Here is a 22,646-nt window from a genome sequence, read left to right on the forward strand (position 1 = left end):
TGGGGAATTACAAATGATAGGAGTGTTTTACTTCCTTATCATTTGGAAAGAAGAAGGTGTTATCAAAATCTGATTACCTCTTGGGGTGTATCTCACACATGGATGCTGTCTGTCTAATATGGGAAGAGTTGGCATAGAAGAATAGAAGTAGAAAAATAGGGTATTAGCTATCATTTGAACACTTTGTAAGTGCCAGATCCTTCAAGTACTTTTTGAGTTTTATCTTATTTCATCTTCTATGAGCTAGATAGTATTACTAGTCCGGTTTTACAGGTGAGGAAACAGGCACAAAATGCTAAATAACTTGCCCCAAATCCAAGATTAGAGTCTGAATTTGAATCTAGAAAGCCTAATCACAATACATATATACTTGCCCACCACACTCTGCTACATACTGTGTGGCAACACTTAGCTATAATAATGTGATGGAGGCAAAAATTATGTTTAAAAAGGGAGTCAGGGAAGATGTCATTTTCTGAAATCATAAACAAGTTAAAGTCCATAAGGGCACGAGGAAAGAGCAAACCTTAGCCCTCTGCATTTCAGTAAAGAGTGAGGCCAGGTGATAGCAAGTAGATAGAAAACAAACCTAGTTAAGAATTGCTCTCTAAATCTTTTTAGTACATAGTAACGATTCTTTTATATCATATATATTTTCGCAATGTTTGGATATAACAATGCATTATGTTTTATAGGTAGCCTAAGGGAGAAAGATCTAGATGACAAAATAAATCGCAAACAAAATAGAGAAAGATGGATCAAGCCCTACGAGTGAAGAAAAATAGGTGAACAGGTCCATGATGAATAACTGGCCTATAGAAGTTTCCATAGGAAACTGAATAGCAATGAAGAGGAAGGCCATAAAGCTGCCCAGAGAAGCAGTTATCAGAGGACTTTTAGGCTTTGCTGACATGAAAATCAGAATTTTTAACAGAGCAAACACACATTAATTAAGCTCAACTTAATATTTTATAGCAATTTGACATTAAGAAAAAGAACTGCCAAGTGGGACAGGGCTTTGCTTCTCTCACCATTTCATTCTCTCCTCATAGGCATGCTATGTGGAATACATAAAATCTTATCCAAATTTTAATTGTTGAATCTGAACTTAGGATAAGGAGAATTTATTAGACTTCTATTTAATTGCACTCCTGTAATATGGATGTATTTGCCACAGGGACAAAATAATTTTTCTTTGGGCTAGGGCACTCTGAATACTGCTTGTTTGGGATTATCTTTGCTTGTCTTAGTGATGTTTTTGTTTGTATTTTACTGGTCAACGCTCCTAATTCTTTTTCTTTTTTTTTTTTGGTTCACTTAAAGTCAATTACATTTTAAAGAGATTTAAATAACAAGAAAGCAATCTTATCTATTTGCCCTCTCTAGTTACCATTTCCAGTGCTCTTTGTTTTGTGCAGATGTATTTTCCATCTGATATCTGTTTCCTTCTGCCCTAAGAACTTTCTTTAATATTTCTTGTGTTACTCATCTGTTGATGATGAATTATTTAATCATTTTGTTCCTCAAAAAGTCTTTATTTTACCTTTTCTATTAAAAGATATTTCCATTGAGCTATAGAAGTACAGGCTAATTTTTTTTTCTTTTAGTACTTGCTTGCATTGTTTCCAATGAGAAATCGGCTGTAATCCTACTCTCTGCTGCTCTATACAATTTGATTTGCTATGCCTTGGTGTTGCCTCCCCTGTTTCTTTTTATTAATTTATTTTTCTACTATGGTAAGAACACTTAACATACCCTCTTAACAAATTTTTAAGTGCACAATATGGTACTGTTAACTATTTTTTTGGATGTGCTGCTAATTGCAGTCAAGTCCCTGTCAAGGCTTGCAAGTCTGGGAATCATTTTCTTTCTTTCAGTTGCCTGAACAATTTTCTAATCTCATTGTTTGTATGTTTAAAACTTCAGTCTCAGAAGGCATTCATGTTTCCCTTGTTTCCATATTTCCCTTGGTTGAGAGATACCTCAGTATAACTCTAGCCATGTATGAAATTCTCATGTCGCTTGTTCTCTAGTTCATTTAGCTCTAGCAATGGCCTTCTTTTACTTGAAGACATTGAGCTCTCTCCCATCTCAGCTTTCATACATGTTGTTGCCTTTTCCTGGAAAGCTCTTCTTCCTATTCATTAAGAAACTAATTCCTGCTCATTGCTAAGGATACATCTTAAAAATAACTTCTTTGAGGAGCAATTCCTAGACTAGATTAAGATCCTTCCTTTAATTTTTTTTCTCCTATAGCATGCTGATTGCATAGAATATCAAGATGTATAATTATATATTTATGCAAGTTTTGTTTATTATCTATTTTCCCCACTTAATGGTGTAATATCAAATACAAATTAAGTGATTTAAATTCTCCCTATTGAAAATAAGGGAAGAGACTCCCCTCCCCCTTTTTCAAAATTTCTTTCCCTGTCTTTTTCAAATGTGTGTAAATCTTTTTAATGACTAAATAAGCCTCTTGTGAGTCTCACAACTCAGGAATATTTCCTCAAGGACCTGAGAGTCATCTCTTTGAAAGGTAATCATCAAAGAATATAACGTCCTATATCCCAGTTTCCTAGGAGGATATAGGCCTAAATTCAGCTGGCAAGTGACTCCAAAGGGCAAAACCTACCTTCAGTTATAAAAACAGCAGAAAATTAGCAACTTTATCTTGAGAACATGAATTTAATGTGTTGTATCCATTTAGCTATATAAACAAGTAATGTTTCTTTCTGTTGTTGCAATCTCTTTAGCGGATTGCCTGTGATGTGCATTGCATTCTGATTTATTGCTTGTTCAATAATACAGTTGTTTCTTTGCTACCTTTGTGAGGAGGTTTTCTGAGTTGGGAGGAGATTTTGTTTATAATTATATTTCCCCCAAAATGGTGAGCTCCATGAGAACAGGGACCAGATCTGTTTTGTTTATGACTGTATTCTCAGTGCATACACAGTGACTGGTCCAGAATATAAGTCAAATAATTGTTCAATGAAAGAATGAATGAAGAATCTAGCAGGAGACTCCATTTCTCCATTCACTTTTCTTGCAGGGCCATCATGAGGACCAAATGCAGTCATACCAACCTAGTTGGTAGCTTTAGTTCCATCAGTATTTTGTAGTGTGATCAAGGACATGTTGCTTAAATTCTCTGAGCTTGAATTTCCTTATCTATAGAACAGGGATAATAATAGCACCTATGTCTGAAAACCATTGTGGGCATAAATTGATAGAATGCATTTAAAATACGCAACATGGTGCCTTTACATAGAAGCAATAAATTCAGCTGATAATAGTTCATTACAATCATTTACCCCAAACAAACATCTTCTTTGGGACCCAAAGATCACAACAATAAGGAAGCTGTAGATTGGAAATGGTATGAAAAATTGCCTGTGGCATCATATCAGAAAATTCTGTAATTCTACCACCTCTGTCCTCAGGCTTATATGAATTTTTTCATTAGGCTGAAACTATGGGACTGAAGCTCTTACCACAACCCTTCTCCCTACCTTTCCTCAGTGATCCATAACCCATACCTCATTCAGCCAGGAATTCAAAGTGTGAGATACGTCAGAGTGCCTGTTAGCCACAGGAAAGCAAACTATGAACTTTCATTCTTAAGAGTCTGGCCTTTTCCATTTTCTCTCATGATCAGTCAGTAGCTTCTCTCTGTGGATAACTCTCTACCTTCCTGTCCCAACCCAGTTATGAGAGACCTCTTCTCCTTATGCTTTCAAGTGGATGAATCCAATAGGATTATTTATGGATTTGCAGTCTTTTAAAACTTGCTTTAACAGACCTAGTATAAATCATGCTATGATGTCACCCTCCCTCCCCACATCTCACATCCCCATACCCCACTCTGAACATCCTTAAGTATATACATGGTCAGAAAAAACCATCAACAGCCATGGTTTTAAATACTTTAGAAAATAAGGCTACAGAGTAGGGTGTGTATGTGTGTGTGTTTGTATGCGCAGAGTGAAAGAGAGAGAGAAAAAAAGAGTTATTCATGAAAGTTCACTGAGCTAAGATTAAGAAAGTGGCTTTCTCTGCTGGGATTACCAGTGTGTCATTATGTGAACTCAGGCTAATGATTTAATTTCTTAATTCATCTATTCCTCATTATTAAAATTGTAACTGACAATGCCTTTCTGCAAACTAGTTGGCTGCACCTACTACAGCACTAGGCACAAATACATCACACATTAATACCTGTAGATTAATGGACTGATCTATGAGGAAGTCATACATGGAAATGATGAGGGCATTTTAAATCCCTAGGATAAAAGCTTCCTTTGCATTTAATGTGATATACCATACATCATAGTACTGTCCTTAGAATTCAAGATTTTCAGCATTTTAGTAATGAAACCTCTAAGAATGGCAGTCATGTTCTTTTCAACATTTTAGTATGTCCGTTTAATATGGAAGCACTCTACTCAGAAGTCAGCTTAGGAAACCTGTGCGAAGAAAATGGGATGCTGAGATGCTTTTATGCTCAGCTGTAGGAACATATCTCACAGTGAGATAAAGTAATAACAGTGATTTCCTTGTGTGACTCATAAGCTGATACTGGTGACAGTTGCCAGAAAGAGTTCTACACATTGCTAGAATAACTACATAGCTTCTGTAACCGTATTTGCTGAACGCCAAATCACAATACATGATTTGATCAAGGACTTTTCCTGATTTATAAATATCTGTGAAAAGTCATACAAAATTATTCAGATTAATATTGCATTCTATCGTTCATGAATTACCTTTATTGAGAATAATAAAATTACAGGACATCTAGATTGTTTGTCCTGGACAATTTGGAACCAATTGTTATCATGTGTACAGCCAAGATGATTACTTTGACGAGGACAAAATTCACTGAAATCTAACAATGCTTGTATGTTTATTTAAACACTAATCTTGCTGTTTTATAGTCATGCCTTGTATTTGTGTAAGAAGCCCTAAAAGAAAAGTAAAACAAAATGACTGAATATGTTGTCTTTCTTTCCTAGAGTTAATTGATTGTCACAGCAGGTAATAATTCATTGTTCCTCTGTGTTAGGAAAAGGTAGTTATTAATAGACTACAGTGTAGTTGTTATTCAACCACACCTCTATACATCAGACAAAATGGCTTGGTGTACATCTATCATCTGGCATAATAGTGATCTTTGTCACTGAACTTTCACAAAGGATCAATTCAATTTTTTTTCAGGAAATATAGATATCCTGATTTCCCTTTGACATTTACATAGCTATAGAAGACCATTATCCCTGTGACAATACCTCTTTTTTAACTACCACTATCTTTAAAGAAAATAAAACATCCATAGCCCTTTTAACTTCCTTATTTAGAAGTCACAATTTAGCTTTTCTCTTTTTAGCTTCAGCATATTAGATATTTTTTTTTCCTCTAAAGTGTTCTAACTTTTCCATATGCCCTTGTGGTCCCCATGTGAACTACTAGATTTCTTATTTTCAACAAGTTGAAGTCACTGCTGCTGATCATGCTTGTTTCTTTCTTTGACTATTTACCAACCTCAAGCCTGAGGAAGGTAGAGCAGAGATGGCTGACAATTCACAGGCCAGAAGAAACCATCTGGGCCTGCTTCTACATCCTTATGCTTGGCAAATTCATAGGCCCCTCAGGACTATCCAGCCATTGAATTAGCCAATGTTTGGGAGTTTCCCCAGATTCAACTTGAATAAGGGGCAACTTTTCACAAACAAATTTACAGCACCAGCAGGCTGATGAAAGATGTTATCCTCTCTAGTCTTCTTAACATTAAAGAGATTTAGTTTATATCCAAATGATGAATGTCTTAGAAAATAGATGGCTGTGGGTAGGGGAGTGAGCAAATCAAATCATTATTTGATTCTTTGTTATTACTTTCAGCCAAAATAGAATTGAGGGCCCTAGAAGTATTATTAGAAGAATGAAATAGGAAACATATCTTATTAGCATACAAACTTAATTTTATTCTGATATCACAACATTACCAATCAAATTTAAACACAGTTCTCACCTAGTGAGTAGAAATGAATGTTAATTTTTTCTTGCAAATCTCTCTTCTCTAACACTGGAAAAAATCCAAGAGGGACTCTTTTCAGTTCTTTTTGCTAAATCATTCTGTCCTATTCTAATGCTGCCCCTCAAAGAGCATTGCAAAGAACCTCTTCAAAGGAGAGGAGAGCAGAAGTGGGCACACTTGAGACTGTGTTGCCATGTTAGCTCAAAATCATTTGAAAATGAAAACTAAACAAAAAATCAAGATAGGATTAGTGTGTTGGTAGTCATTAGGAGGCTACAAATGCTCAGTTTCTACCTTCACAAAATCCACTACCTCCATCAGTTTTTTGTTCAAAATGTATTGTTCCAGCATTAAAATAATCCAATGTAAGTGATAGTTTGTTCCCACCCCCCTGGAGCCTAATTTCCTGTGGTTGCTTCCTTGTTTGCAAGAAGCCAGGACTAATTGATAGGTGTAAGACTGAATAGAAAAAGACTGTTTATAAGTAGAATTGATTGCTATATAAATACCATTCTTCTACTAAATAATGTACTCAAATAGTACTAAGTATTTGATATAAAATATTCTCAGGTTACTTAATGTTTTTAATCCTGAGGCTGTGTACATGAGAATCCAAAAATGTTTTGCAAGGTCAAATAATTTTGTAGCCTTCTCTAGACACATCCAGAGTGTTCCAAATTAATGGATGGATGACAATGTGGTGTCATCGAAAGAACATGGGCTTTTGACTCAGACAGATGGCCTTTGGCAAGCTATTTAACTTCTCTGAGTTTTAGTTTCTTTCGGTGAAAAATATATATCACTACTATTTCAAAGAGTTGCAGAGATGATTAAAGTAGAAAGTTTTTACAAGATATCCAGCACAATGCTTGGCACACACTAGGTGTTCAAGAAAAGGTATTCTTGAACGTTTAAAATCTAACTTCCAGAACATTTAAAAAGGCACTTTAAAAAATGACAATTCTTATTGTCTACGTGTTTTCAGGTTATAAACTGTGTTTGATAGTAATAATAACCCTGTTGGATAGGAAGTGTAATTATTGTATTCTCATTTTACAAATGAAAAATCTGAGAACCTAATATGTATGGAACTTACTCTAAGTAATTCAGTTAGCAAGTGGCACAGTCAGAGCTAAAATGTGGTTCTTTTTTCCCAGTTTACTGCTGCCTCAATGGTGTACAATAGCCATGAGTTTGGAGGAATTTAAATACAAATGTAAAAGGGAAAAAATGTTACTTGCTATAAATAAATTTTTATTTATGATCACCCTGCAACTTCTAAGGAGAGTTGATCCTAAGGTCAGCCCTTTGTTAACAGAGTTATGCTATAATTGTGAAGTTAAAAGAATAAGAAAGAGCTAAATTGCTCTGCCTAAGAAAAGGGAAAATTTGTTGGGAAAACTGGACAGCTACATGCAAAAGAATCAAACTAGACTTCTTTCTCACACTATATACAAAAATAAATTAAAAATAGATTAAAGACTTAAATGCAAGACCTAAAACCATAAAATGCCTAGAAGAAAATATAAGGGAAAAAACTCCTTGACATTGGTCTTGGCAATGATTTTACGGATATGACACCCAAAGCACAAGGGACAAAAGCAGAAATAAACAAGTAGGTCTACAACAAATTAAACAGTTTTTGCACCATGAAGGAAACTACCAACAAAATGAAAAGGCAGCCTACTGAATGGGAGAATGTGTTTTCAAACAATAAATCTGATAAGGGGTTAATGTCCAAAATATGCAAAACTTCAGACAATTCAACATCAACAAAACAAACGACCGGATTAAAAAATGGGCATGGGACCTGAATAGACATTTTTCCAAAGAAGACATACAGATGGCCAACAGACACATGAAGAGATGGTCAAAATCTCTAATCATCAGGGAAATGCAAATTAAAACCACGTTGAGATACCACCTCACAGCCATCAGAATGGCTGCTCTCAAAAAGACAAGAAAAAACAAGTGTTGATGAGAATGTGGAGAAAATGGGACCCTCACACACTGTTAGTGGGATTGTAAATCAGTGCAGCCACAATGGAAAACAGTATGGAGGTTCCTCAAAAAATTAAAAATAGGACTACCATATGATCCAGCAGTTCCACTTCTGGGTATTTACCCAAAGAAAACAAAAACACTAATTTGAAAAGATATGCACACCAGTGCTCATTGCATCATTATTTACAATTGGAAAGATATGGAAGCAACCTAAGTGTCCATTGATAAATGAATGGATGAAGAAGATGTGGCATGTATGTATGTATGTGTATACGGAGAATATTACTCAGCCATTAAAAAATGAAATCATGCCATTTTCAACAACATGGATGGATCTGGAGGATGTTATGCTAAGTGAAATAAGTCAGAGAAATACAAATACCGTATGATCTCACATATATGTGGAATCTAAAAAACAAAACAAACTCGTAGGTAGAGAACAAATGAGTGGTTGCCAGAGGGAAGGGAACTGGGGTGGGGAAAAAGGTGAAGGGGATTAAGAGGTACAAATCTCTAGTTACAAAGTAAATAATCCATGGGGGTGTAATGTATAGCATAAGGCATATGGTCAATAATATTGCAGCAACTTTGTATGGGGACAGATGGTTTCTAGACTTATCATGGTGATCATTTCATAATGTAGTCAAATGTCAAATCACTATGTAGTACACCTGAAACTAATATATTATTCTAGGTCAACTATATTCCTTTTTTGTTTGTTTTTCTTTTATTTTTTATACAATTTTTAAAGGTTACTTTCCATTTACAGTTATTATAAAATTTTGGCTATAGTCTCCATGTTGCACAATACATCCTTGAGCCTATCTTATACCCAATAGTTTGTATCTCCCACTTCTCCACCCCTATAATGCCCCTACCCCACCTCCCCACTGGTAACCACTAGTTTGTTCTCTATATCTGTGAGTCTGCTTCATTTTTGTCATATTCACTAGTTTGTTGTATTTTAGATTGCACATATAACTGATATCATACAGTATTTGTCTTTCTCTGACTTTGACAGAGAATAATGCCCTTTGCATAATGCCCTCCAAGTTGATCTGTGTTGCTGAAAATGGCAAAATTTTGTTCTTTCTTATGGCTGAGTAGTATTCCATTGTATATATATACCACATCTTCTGTGTCCATTCATCTGTTGATGTACACTTAGGTTGCTTCCATATCTTGGCAATTGTAAATAATGCTACTATGAACATTGGGGTGCATGTATCTTTTCAAATTAGTGTTTTTGGTGTGTTTTTTTTTGATATATACCTAGGGTAGAATTGCTGGGCAACTATACACCAATAAAATGGATAAACTGGAAGAGTGGACAAATTCTTACAAAGGTACAATCTCCCAACACTGAACCAGGAAGAAATAGAAAATATGAAGAGACAAATTACCAGTAATAAAGTTGAATTGGTAATTAAACTCCCAACTAACAAACATCAAGGACCATGTGGCTTCACAGGTGAATACTACCAAACATTTAGAGAAGAGTTAACACCTATCCTTCTCAATCTATTCCAAAAAATTGCAGAGGAAGGGACACTTCCAAACTTATTCTATGAGCATCAGCATTACCCTGATACCAAAACCAGACAAAGGTCTCACAAAGAAAGAAAATTACAGACCAATATCACTCATGAATATAGATGCAAAAATCCTCAACAAAGTACTAGCAAACCGAATCCAACAATACATTAAAAGGATCATACACCATGATAAAGTGAGATTTATCCAGAGATGCAAGAATTTTTCAATATCCACAAATCAATCAGTGTGATACACCACATTAACAAACTGAACAATAAAAACCGTGTGATCATCTCAATAGATGCAGAAAAAACTTTTGATAAAATTCCACATCCATGATAAAAACTCTCCAGAAAGTGAGCATAGAGGGAACACACCTCAACATAATAAAGGCCATGTACATTAACCGTATTTTAATTAAAAAAAAAAAAAGAAGGAAAAGGGAGAACTGTTGGGAGTTAGTTGTGCTTGATTTGGGAGACCAAAGCCAGGCGGGCAGACCAGCTGAACTACGGGTCTGAGGGATAAGGGTGCCAGTGTTGAAGGAGAACTTTGGAGGAACGACAGAGATACCTCATGGATGCTTTCTTATAATTTTGCTTTTGAGGTGTGATGTAACTCTAACCTCTGCCCCCCTAACAAATGATCAGCAAACTAGCAATTTCTTAATACTGCTAATAGGAAGATTCTGTCAGGATATAGAAACTGAAAAGATGTATTCTAGGGTTAGTTGGAATTTTTTCTATCCTTACCTGGCACTAGTAATATCTGGGTTACAAAAGAATAAATAACCATCTTTTAACCTTTACAGACAATTAAGGGTGCTTTTTTAAAGGTCTTTGTATGTTCTATAGCAGATGCCATCAATTCCAATATGGCCAAACCTGTGATATAAGGAGTGAGGCAGACTGAGTGGAGGGTGCATGCCTTTTCTAAAGAGGACTGCCTCAACTCAGACCTGACGGATGGCTATGGTGCAGTCAAGAATATTTCCATATCTTCAGATTTTTTTCATAAAAAAGCAAAATAAAAACAACTGGTGATCTAAATATTATGTGTACTTTTGTGAATTTAAAATCTACCATATTTTTAAAACAAAAGGAAATAAACTAGCAAACATAAAATACAGTGCTGGCCAAACAAAACAATCTGCAAGCTGGATCTGCCTCTGGACCACCTGTTTATGACTTCTGCCAATATTCCCATTCTTTCACATGCTCCAAATTAAAATTGAGAAGCACTGGTATATATACAGCCTAAACACTTCAGACTAGTGTTTTATTAAGTAATTCTATGACCTTGAGTGAATACCTCTCCTCTTTGCACTTTAATTTTCATGTGGAAAGTAGGAAAAAATCATTGTCCTTACTTCATAGGATTGTTTTAAGGATTAAATATATTAATGCATTGTTTTCTTCATTCACTTCCCATCCTTTTTCTAAAATCACTCAGTCTATATTTGCCTTTAGTTAATCTCTAACCAGTAATGTCATTGCTCACCAACAGTGGTGTTTCTCAAGAAGGAAGTCTTCTCTTTATGCCCTTTTATTTTAATCCCTAGCCATAGTCAATAACCAAGTCATGTTTTTGACCACTACCATGTTTCTCCAAATTCTGCTAAAGACACAGGTAAATTTCTAACTGAACTCCAGTAGGATGTTATTTGTCAGTGTTCCTACTACATAATGCTGGGGAAGTGAGCTTTTTGCAGGCACTGCTTTAGTCCTGAAAACTCTATACTTGCTCTTCATCTACTACTTAAGATTAAGACAATTTTCTTGTTTTCATTTTTTTTCAGTTAAAAAAATGCTTATAAAATTTCAAATAATACAAGAAACTAAAACATTTTTTTAAACCAGTGAAATACTGCCAACCAGATATAACTACCACATTTTACATGCTGTTTCACAATCTGCTTTATTCATGCATCATTGTGTTATGGACATTTTTTCTAGTCAATGAATTTTACTCACAAATAAAACAGCATACTCAAGAATGAGTATTCATTTCAATATGCTCTCACCAATGCTGGATATTTCAATTTTTTGTTTTATTCTTTCATCTTTGCGAGGCTCATAAAGGACAAATGATATCTCCTTGCTGGTTTTTTGTTTGTTTTATTATATTTTTTGTTTTTATTTGTCTTCTGCATTTCCCTAATTGTTTGGTCAAAGATATTTTTATATACTTATTGACAAATTTTTGTGTTTGTTATGAATTTTCTGTTCTTGCTTTTCACAAGTATTTCTATCAGAATATTCATTTTTCTGTATTTATAAGAACTTTTTATATAATCCACTGTTTTACATAAATATTGCAAATATTTATCCAAGTATTCCTCCTTTGTAAATTGCCTACCAGTTTCTATGAAACAAGTTGCTGAGGAACAGTGCTGCGATAAGTAAAACCATCATGTAGCCTTCACTATGTGCCAGGAACTGTTTTAAGTTAATTACCTGGATTGTCTCGTGTAATCCTGTCTATAAGCCTACTATTATTATTCCTATTTTCCCATGAGTGAAATGAAATACAAAGGAGGTATATGACTTGACCAAGTTTCTACAACCAGTGGCTCTGCTGGTATTTGAGACAGAGTAGTCCGGCTACACTCCATGCTCTTAATCACTGTCAAAGATAAACAAAGCCAGACACTAGGTAAAGAGGTAAGGACAGGTTTTATTCAGTAACACTATTACAGTAGGGAAAAAAACTTCAGCATGAACTGAATCCAACTTTGATTTATGCAAAAGTGACTGGGCATTTTAAAGGGATAACGAGGGAATGGGGAGGAAGTATAGTGGGAGCTTGAGTAGAGTCAAGGAAGTGGAAATTTACAGAAAGTGGGAAAGTGGATTGGTTAATGTAATTATGTCATCTTGGTTTGTTAATTGGCACTTATCAAAGTTAGGCTCCTACACTCTCACAGAGATCAGGAGATAGGAGCCCTATCTTCAGGTGTTGGCTGGAACAAACAATAAATTCTTTTGGCAGCCTTGAGCTTTCCCAAGCAGGAACTTAAGGGGGCTGGAGTCATCATCCTAGAGATGCAGCCTTGAGGTGTTAGCAACTATGGTAGTGTTTTTCGAACTCTTTTAATGGGTGGAAGCTGTGAAAAACATCATTTGTGCAGTTTTTGTACACTAGGTCGAGGCCAAGTTAATAAGAAGGCTCAGAGGAGCCTGACTAGAGTTTAGCCAGGGAGAGAATCTTTCTCACTACTAGTCATTGTGGTAAACCATACATAGCTAAGTTTAAGTATACAGTTCAGTGCAGTAGGTACATTCACATTGTTGGCAACCCTCACCACTACCCATATCTAGAACATTTTCATCATCCCAAACTGAAACTCTGTACCTATAAAGCAATAATTCATCATTTCTTCCTCCTCTCAGTACCTGATACCCTCTATTCTATTTTCTTTCTCTATAAATTAGACTATTCTAGGTACCTTTATTACTAGAGTCATATTTGTCCTTTTGTGTCTGGCTTATTTTACTTAGCATAAGGTCTTCAAGGTTCAGTCATATCGTAGCATGTGTCAGAATTTTGGTCCTTTTCCAAGCTAATATTATTCCCTTTTATGTATATACCACCTTTTATTTATTCATTCATTCACCAATGGGCACTTGGGGTGCTTCCACCTTTTGGCTGTTACAAATAATGCTGCTATAAATATGAGCGTATAATATGTTTGAGTGCCTGTTTTCAATTTTTTGGAGTATATACCCAGAAGTGGAATTGCTGGATCATATAGTATTTCTTTTTTTTTAATTTGAAGTATAATTTATTTACAGTGTTGTGTTAGTTTCAGGTGTAGAGCACAGTGATTCAATTATATATATAGACATATGCATATATATATTCTTTTTCAGATTCTATTCCCTTATAGGTTATTATAAAATATTGGACATAGTTCCCTGTGCTATAAAGTATGTCCTTGTTGGTTATCTATTTTATATACAGTAGTGTGTATGTTGATCCCAAATTCCTAATTTATCCCTCCCCCCTTTCCCCTTTGGTAACCATAAGTTTGTTTTCTACGTCTGTGGGTCTATTTCTGTTTTGTAAATAAGTTCATTTGCATCTTTTTTTTATTTTTAGATTCCACATATAAGCAATATCATATGATATTTGTCTTTCTCTGTCTGGCTTACTTCACGTAGTATGATAATTTCTAGGCCATCCATGTTGCTGCAAATGGCATTATTTCATTCTTTTTTTAATGTCTGAGTAATATTTCATTGTATACATATACCACATTTTCTTTATCCATTCATCTGTTGATGGACATTTTAGGTTGCTTCCATGTCTTGGCTATTGTAAATAGAGCTGCAATGAACATTTTGGTACATGACTCTTTTTGAATTATGGTTTTCTCAGGGTATATGCCCAGTAGTGGGATTGCTGGGTCATATGGTAGTTCTATTTTTAGTTTTTTAAGGAACCTCCATACTGTTCTCCATAGTGGTTGCATCAATTTACATTCCCACCAACAGTGCAAGAGGGTTCCCTTTTCTCCACACCCTCTCCAGCATTTGTTGTTTGTAGATTTTCTTATGATGCCCATTCTAACTGGTGTTTTTGGATGGAATGTCCTATATATATCAATTAAATCTATCTGGTCTATTGTGTCATTTAAAGCTTCTGTTTCCTTATTTATTTTCATTTTGGATGATCTGTCCATTGGTGTAAGTGAGGTGTTAAAGTCCCCCACTATGATTGTGTTACTGTCAATTTCCTCTTTTATAGCTGTTAGCAGTTGCCTTATGTATTGAGGTGCTCCTATGTTGGGTGCATATATATTTATAATTGTTATATCTTCTTCTTGGATTGATCCCTTGATCATTATGTAGTGTCCTTCCTTGTCTCTTGTAACATTCTTTATTTTAAAATCTATTTTATCTGATATGAGTATTGGTACTCCAGCTTTCTTTTGATTTCCATTTGCATGGAATATCTTTTTCCATCCCCTCACTTTCAGTCTGTATGTGTCCCTAGGTCTGAAGTGGGTCTCTTGTAGACAGCATATATATGGGTCTTGTTTTTGAATCCATTCAGCAAGCCTGTGTCTTTTGGTTGGAGCATTTAATCCATTCACGTTTAAGGTAATTATCGATATGTATGTTCCTATGACCATTTTCTTAATTGTTTTGGGTTTGTTTTTGTAGGTCCTTTCCTTCTCTTGTGTTTCCCACTTAGAGAAGTTCCTTTAGCATTTGTTGTAGAGCTGGTTTGGTGGTGCTGAATTCTCTTAGCTTTTGCTTGTCTGTAAAGCTTTTGATTTCTCCATCGAATCTGAATGAGATCCTTGCCGGGTAGAGTAATCTTGGTTGTAGGTTCTTCCCTTTTATCACTTTAAATATATCGTGGCACTCCCTTCTGGCTTGTAGCGTTTCTGCTGAGAAATCAGCTGTTAACCTTATGGGAGTTCCCTTGTATGTTATTTGTTGTTTTTCCCTTGCTGCTTTCAGTAATTTTTCTTTGTCTTTAATTTTTGCCAATTTGATTACTGTGTGTCTCGGCATGTTTCTCCTTGGGTTTATCCTGTATGGGACTTGCTGCACTTCCTGGACTTGGGTGGCTCTTTCCTTTCCCATGTTAGGGAAGTTTTTGACTATAATCTCTTCAAATATTTTCTCTGGTCTTTTCTCTCTCTCTTCTCCTTCTGGGACCCCTATAATGCGAATGTTGTTGCGTTTAATGTTGTCCCAGAGGTCTCTTAGGCTGTCTTCATTTCCTTTCATTCTTTTTTCTTTATTCTGTTCTGCGGCAGTGAATTCCACCATTCTGTCTTCCAGGTCACTTATCCGTTCTTCTGCCTCAGTTATTCTGCTATTGATTCCTTCTAGTGTAGTTTTCATTTCAGTTATTGTATTGTTCATCTCTGTTTGTTTGTTCTTTAATTCTTCTAGGTCTTTGTTAAACATTTCTTGCATCTTCTCAATCTTTGCCTCCATTCTTTTTCTGAGGTCCTGGATCATCTTCACTACCATTATTCTGAATTCTTTTCCTGGAAGGTTGCCTATCTCCACTTCATTTAGTTGTTTTTCTGGGGTTTTATCTTGTTCCTTCGTCCGGTATATAGCCCTCTGCCTCTTCATCTTGTCTATCTCTCTGTGAATGTGGTTTTTGTTCCACAGGCTGTAGGATTGTAGTTCATCTTGCTTCTGCTGTCTGCCCTCTGGTGGATGAGGCTGTCTAAGAGGCTTGATGGGAGGGACTGGTGGTGGGTAGAGCTGCCTGTTGCTCAGGTGGACAGAGCTCAGTAAAACTTTAATCCACTTGACTGTTGATGGGTGGGACTGGGTTCCCTCCCTGTTGGTCCTTTGGCCTGAGGCAACCCAACACTGGAGCCTACCTGGGCACTTTGTTAGGGCTAATGACAGACTCTGGGAGGGCTCACGCCAAGGAGTACTTCCCAGAACTTCTGCTGCCAGTGTCCTTGTCCCCTCAGTGAGCCACAGCCCCCACCCCGCCTCTGCAGGAGACCCTCCAACAGTAGGAGGTAGGTCTGTTTCAGTCTCCCCTGGGGTCACTGCTCCTTCCCCTGGGTCCCTATGCTCACATTACTTTGTGTGCACCCTCCAAGAGTGGAGTGTCTGTTTCCCCCAGTCCTGTCAAAGTCCTGCAATCAATTCCCACTAGGCTTCAAAGTCTGATTCTCTAGGAATTCCTCCTCCTGTTGCCGGACCCCCAGGTTGGGAAGCCTGACGTGAGGCTCAGAACCTTCACTCCAGTGGGTGGACTTCTGCAGTATAAGTGTTCGCCAGTCTGTGAGTCATCCACCCACCAGTTATGGGATTTGATTTTACTGTGATTGCGCCCCTCCTACCATCTCATTGTGGCTTCTCCTTTTTCTTTGGATGTGGGGTATCTTTTTTGGTGAGTTCCAGTGTCTTCCTGTCGATGATTGTCCAGCAGCTAGTTGTGATTCTGGTGTTCTCACAAGAGGGAGTGAGAGCACTTCCTTCTACTCTGCTATCTTGGTTCCTCCTCCTATTTTTAGACTTTTTGGTGATGGCTATTGTTACTGGAGTGAGGTAATACTTCATTGTAGTTTTGATTTCCATTTCTCTAATAATTAGCAATGTTGAGCATTTTTTCATATGCCTGTTCGTCATCTGTATGTCTTCTTTGGAGAAATGTCTATTTAGGTCTTCTGCCCATTTTTTGTTTGGATTGTTTGTTTGTTTTTTGATATTGAGCTGTATGAGTTGTTTGCATATTTTGGAAGTTAATCCCTTGTCAGCTGCATCATTTGCAAATATTTTCTCCCATTCTGTAGGTTGTCTTTTTGTTTTGTTTATAGTTTCCTTTGCTGTGCAAAAGCATTTAAGTTTCATTAGGTCCCATTTGTTTATTTTCTTAAATTTATTGAGTATAGTTGATTTACAATGTCGTGTTGATTTCTACTGTATAGCTAAGTGATTCAGATATATATATATTATATATATATATATATATATAATATATATATTATTCTTTTCCATTATGGTTTATTGCAGTGTTTATTTTGTTTTTAGTTCTATTACTCTAGGAGACAGATCCAAAAAGATATTGCTTTGATTTATGTCAAAGAGTGTTATGCCTATGTTTTCCTCTGGGAGTTTTATAATATCTGGTCTTACATTTAGGTCTTTAATTCATTTTGAGTTTATTTTTGTATATGGTGTTAGAGAATGTTCTAATTTCCTTCTTTTACATGTAGTTGTCCAGTTTTCCCAGCACCACTAATTGAAGAGACTGTCTTTTCTCCATTGTATATTTTTACCTCCTTTGTCATAGATTAATTGACCATAGGTGTATGGGTTTATTTCTGGGCTTTGTATCCTGTTCCATTGATCTATATTTCTGTTTTTGTGCCAGTACCATACTATTTTGAGGACTGTAGCTTTGTAGTATAGTCTGAAGTCAGGGAGCCTGATTCCTCCATCTCCATTTTTCTTTCTCAAGATTGCTTTGGCTATTTGGGGTCTTTGTGTTTTCATACAAATTAAAAAATGTTTTGTTCTAGTTCTGTGAAAAATGCCATTGGCAATTTGTTAGGGATTGCACTAAATCTGTAGATTGCCTTATGTAGTATAGTCATTTTAACAATATTGAAAAAGAGGAAGTAAAACTGTGACTGTGTGCAAAGTACATGAAACTGTACAGAAATCTGTTACATTGCTATACACTAACAATGAAAGATCAGAAAGAGAAATTAAGGACACAATCCCATTTACCATCGTATCAAAAAGGATAAAATACCTAGGAATAAACCTACCTAAGGAGGCAAAATACCTGTACTCTGAGAACTATAAGATACTGATGAAAGAAATTGAAGATCACACAAATAGATGGAAAGATATACCGTGTTCTTGGATTGGAAGAATTAATATTGATCATACAGTATTTCTAACAGACATATATAGAACATATCAAACAAAAAACCTATTATATCAATTTAAAAATCAGTTTATTTGAAATATGGTCTCAAAGGAAATATTTAAGTGTTCTAAAAGGAAATTATTTTTTTAAAAAAAGACTTAAGCTGTGAGCTGGTAGAGAACAGGAAGAAAAAGAAAAAATAAAGTATTACTAAAATGAAAGCTAGATAAAAGTTAGCAAACAATAACAGATATAGCTGAAAACACAGTTAAGGACATGGAAGACTGGTGTAAGGAAAATGATAAAAATGAAATAAAAAGGAATGAAAGATTTTAAAGTTTCTATAGGACAAGATAGCTAATTTTGACAATTGAGTTGGAACATATGCATAATTTGTATACATGAAGTAATAGTATAAACAAACTTTCTTAAAATAGAGGAATGCACAAATGGCTCATTCAATGCCAATTTCTATCATATAGTACTAGGTGATGTGTCTGTATTGAGTACAGAAAGGATGCATGCGTTGCATGTATGTGTGCATATCAATGGTGGTTACTTCTGCTTTTGGAATTTGGGAGTAGGAGGGAAAATCATTTTTATTGTTTGCCCCTTCAAACTGAAAATGTAACCATTTTGTGTGTTGTTTTCATAATATTAATATTAAACAATTCAAAAATGTTAACTGTACCCCTTTTCTCTTCACAAGGGAATGAGTAATTTATTTGGGGACAAAGTTACCATTAACTGTTCCAATGTGATTTGTCCTCATAGGGAAAAATTCCATATTAGGATACATTAAAATTTATTTCAACTTCTGGGTGTGGGCTTGGAGAAATTGAACAGTAGCTGTTGAGGGAAGGCATGAAGCCCTACCTGGATCTTCTTTTCTATCTTCCCTATGGAACAAAAGCCTTAAGCCAAGAAAAGAAGGACACCAAACCGTGTGATCCTCATGCCACAGTTGAAGACCGATTGTGTCTCAGGAAATGGAACAGAAAATAAAAACCAAAAAACCTACCCTTTGTAATAGAGGTAAGAAAACATCCTAGGCCCAAATTATAACCTGATACTGGCAGAAAAGATAGGATCAGTGAAAAGACTCATCTCCAAAATCTAGGGATAAAGCACCTACTTAAGACTGAGGATGGACTAAAATGTTCCCCTACCCCAAACTGTCTCCCCAGTGTTGAGTAACTAGTAACAGAAATCTTATGTTAGTACAGAGGCTGGAATAGGAGAGATGCTGTCTCTGAGGTACAAGTTCAAATGGAAACTATAAACCTGAGAGTGGAACAAACATTGGAAAAACCTCTAATCCTTAGCAGCCCCATCCTAAGCAGAAGGTAACACTAGAGGAATTTGGAGATTGCCACACTGAAGGTACACTATAACAAAACTCAAACTCTACTCAATTAAAGGCCTTGAAAAAGAAGTACGTATGCTCACTTTAAGGCATAAGTACTGTTTGACACAAGATGCCTGGTCTTCAATAAAAACACCAACAACATACCCAAAAAAGTAAGGAAAAACACACTATCAAAGACAAAGCAATCAACAAAACAAGATGCAAATATGATGAAGATATTGGGACCAAAGATAAGAAATTTAAAATAGCTATGATTAACATATTAAATGCTCTAGTTCAAGAGTTAGCAAACTTTTTTTCTGTAAAGGGCCATATAGTAAATATTTTGGGCCCTGCAGGTCATATGGTCTCTGTCACAAATTTTGGATTCTGCCATTGTAGCACAAACCAGCCATAGACAACACATAAACCAAAGAGCATGGCTGTGTCCTGATAAGATTTTATTTACGAAAACAGGTTGTTGGTTATAGTTTGCCAGTTCATACTACACTGGAAAAGACAGATGACATAAATGAACAGATAGAGGATTTTGGCAGAGAGATAGAAATTATACAAAAGGATCAAATGAAAATACTAAAAGTGAAAAACACGAGAGAGATTAAATAATATCTTCAAGAGGCTTTTCAGTAGATTAGTCAGAATTAAGATCTGGATGCAGATTTCATTAAGTATATTCATTGTGTGAAAATTCATTAAATTACATACATTTATGATTTGTGTAGTTTTATGTACATATATGTATATTGTGTATGTATATGTATATTTTACATGTATATGTATATATATGTATACATATGTATTTATATCATTTATAAAAATTCATCTGACATTATTTCTATACTTGGCATCTGGTGATGTTGAAAATCTAAGAATAGCTCAATCACTTTTTTCCCTTGGTAAATGACTATAGTAGACACTTTGAGTCGCCTACCCATTAGCCAATCCCTTTTTACTGCTTACTTGCTGTCAGAGTCCCATCTTTGATTATAGAGCATGGAAATGCAGAAAATCACTTCCCCAGTCTCTCTTATAGCTAGAGTGTAGTAATATGGCCTTGTTGAAGTGAAGAGATGTAAGGAGAATTTTGCTGGAGTGTTCTAAGAAAGAGTTTCCTCGCTAATAAAAGAGATAATTGGGCTGCCTGGTTGCAGAGCAGGAGGCTGAGAGAGAGATCCTATCCACTTCCATCTGTTGCACAGGCCCCACTGTAGCTGCTGCACTATGCATGATCAAGAGAATCTGGTATACACGAGGAAGCTGGCCAAGGAGGCTGAATGATAGGATGGAATTAATGAAGAAAGTAGTTTCTATCTGTTGTATATAAAATTGTGATTGAAGCTAGAAGAGTCTCCTGGAGAATAATCAGCGCAGTAAACAGAAAGAAGAAACTAAGAAGGAGTAAACAAACTGAAAATGATTTAGGAATATTGGCAAATGGTTGAGATTGAGCTAAGGTTAATCTGTTGTTACAGTTTTGGATATACCAGACAAACACCTCATTCCAGCAGCTAACACTGGCGAGTCTAAGGTTTTCTATTATAAAATGAAAAGGGACTATCACAGGTATCTGGCTGAATTTGCCACAGGAAGGAGGCTGCAAAGAACAGCCTAGTAGCTTTAAAGCTGCTAATGATATTGCAATGACAGAACTTCCACCAACACATCCCGTTTACTTAGGTCTTGCTCTCAATTTTACTGTATTTTACTATGAACTTCTTTTCTTTTTATACAAATTTTAAAGATTACTTTCCATTTACAGTCATTACAAAATGTTGGCTCTATTCACCGTGTTGTATAATACATCCTTTGCCTATCTTACACTCAGTAGTTTGTACCTCCCACTCCCCCAACCCCCACCCCCCCACTGGTAACCACTGGTTTGTTCTCTATATCTGTGAATATGCTTCTTTTTCTCCTACTATGAAATTCTTAATTTCCCTGAGCATGCCTGCAGGTTGGCAAAATCAACTCTCGATGCAACTGCAGAACTGGATATGCTGAGTGAAGAAAGCTATAAGGACTCTACACATCATGCAGTTGTTATGTGATAATCTGACACTATTGAATTCAGACATGCAGGGTGATGGTGAAGAGTAGAATAAAGAATTTTTGCAGGATGTGGAAGATGAAAATCAGTGAGACCTAAAAGCCAACAAGAAAAACCATTCCTAGCCACCCTGTTCCTTCCCATCCCACCGCATAGGAAATTCCTCATGGTCAGTGAGAACCACCAAATCTGACTTCTACATTTGCTTTCAGAATTTAGGCTCTGCCCTGTTTTTTTTTTAAAAAAACAGTTTTCAAATGTTCTTAAAGGCAAGAGTGAATTTCTGTGCATTTTACTGGTTCCAGTTTTTAGGTTCTTTAAGACACTAATAGGACTACACAGAGGCTTTTTCAGCACTACTGTATCATCTCCTGCCAGATGTGGCAAGATCACCATTAGAAATGGAAATTACATTCAAAAGCGATTAGACTTCTAGGTGATGCAAACATCTAAGAGAGAGGTTAATCACACTGTAGAGGCATAAGTGGTATCATTTTTCCTTTTTCTAGTTGTTTAAATTGAATTTTATACCGATGTTTAAAATTAATTGGGTGTTAGCTTGAGGTGGTTAAAGGTCCTTTGGAGAGTTTGGTGTAATGGTCTTACTGTAAAAAAGTGCTTCAAACTCTGCTGAAATGTTGCTGAAAAACATGATGCTGGTAACAGAGCAACAATCTATGGCTGCTCATTCTTGCCTGCTTTCACTCTCCCTCTGAAGCAGGTTAGCATAGAAGGTGGTATGGAAAAGGCTGCATGCCTGTTATATTCTTTGTTTCTTCTCCTTCCCTCTTCCCCTGGGGAAATGAGTTCCTCAGCCATTCAATCGCTTAACTTCTTTTGTTCAGTTAATTTGTACTACTGGATGTCTGACTGGATCCACAGATACAGAAAATCGGTATTGTTCTTACTGAAACACAGCATGGAATTAATATTAAACTTAAATGAAGCAAACCTTAATTTAAAATGTCAAATATTATTGCACCACCATCCTCTGTATTTCTAAAATAAAATCTCTAGTCAAATAAATAAATAAATAAGACAAATGAGGAGACAGTATCTACTGTCTATTCCTGCTTTTGGGTGTGGTTGTGTGAGGACACGATGAGGGATGATGCAATAGCTAAGTGACCATGAGAGAACAAAACTGAAGACAAAAGTCTTACTGCTGCGGATGGTTATGTGAAAGGATACAAAGGGCCACAGATCCTTGTGGATATCATTAAGCCACTGTACCAACTGTGAAACAGCCTCTTTCAGATTTCTTGTAATGTGAGGAAAATAAAAAC

At 36.0% G+C, this 22,646-nt stretch overlaps 1 pseudogene; it reads left to right on the plus strand.

The window, feature by feature from the left end:
* Positions 1-20,534: 20,534 nt before the first annotated feature.
* LOC118888880 lies at positions 20,535-21,452 on the plus strand (annotated as a pseudogene).
* The last annotated feature ends 1,194 nt before the right edge of the window (positions 21,453-22,646 follow it).

This window comes from Balaenoptera musculus, chromosome X (genome assembly GCF_009873245.2).
Source record: "Balaenoptera musculus isolate JJ_BM4_2016_0621 chromosome X, mBalMus1.pri.v3, whole genome shotgun sequence".
In the NCBI taxonomy this organism is placed as follows: Eukaryota; Metazoa; Chordata; class Mammalia; order Artiodactyla; family Balaenopteridae; genus Balaenoptera; species Balaenoptera musculus.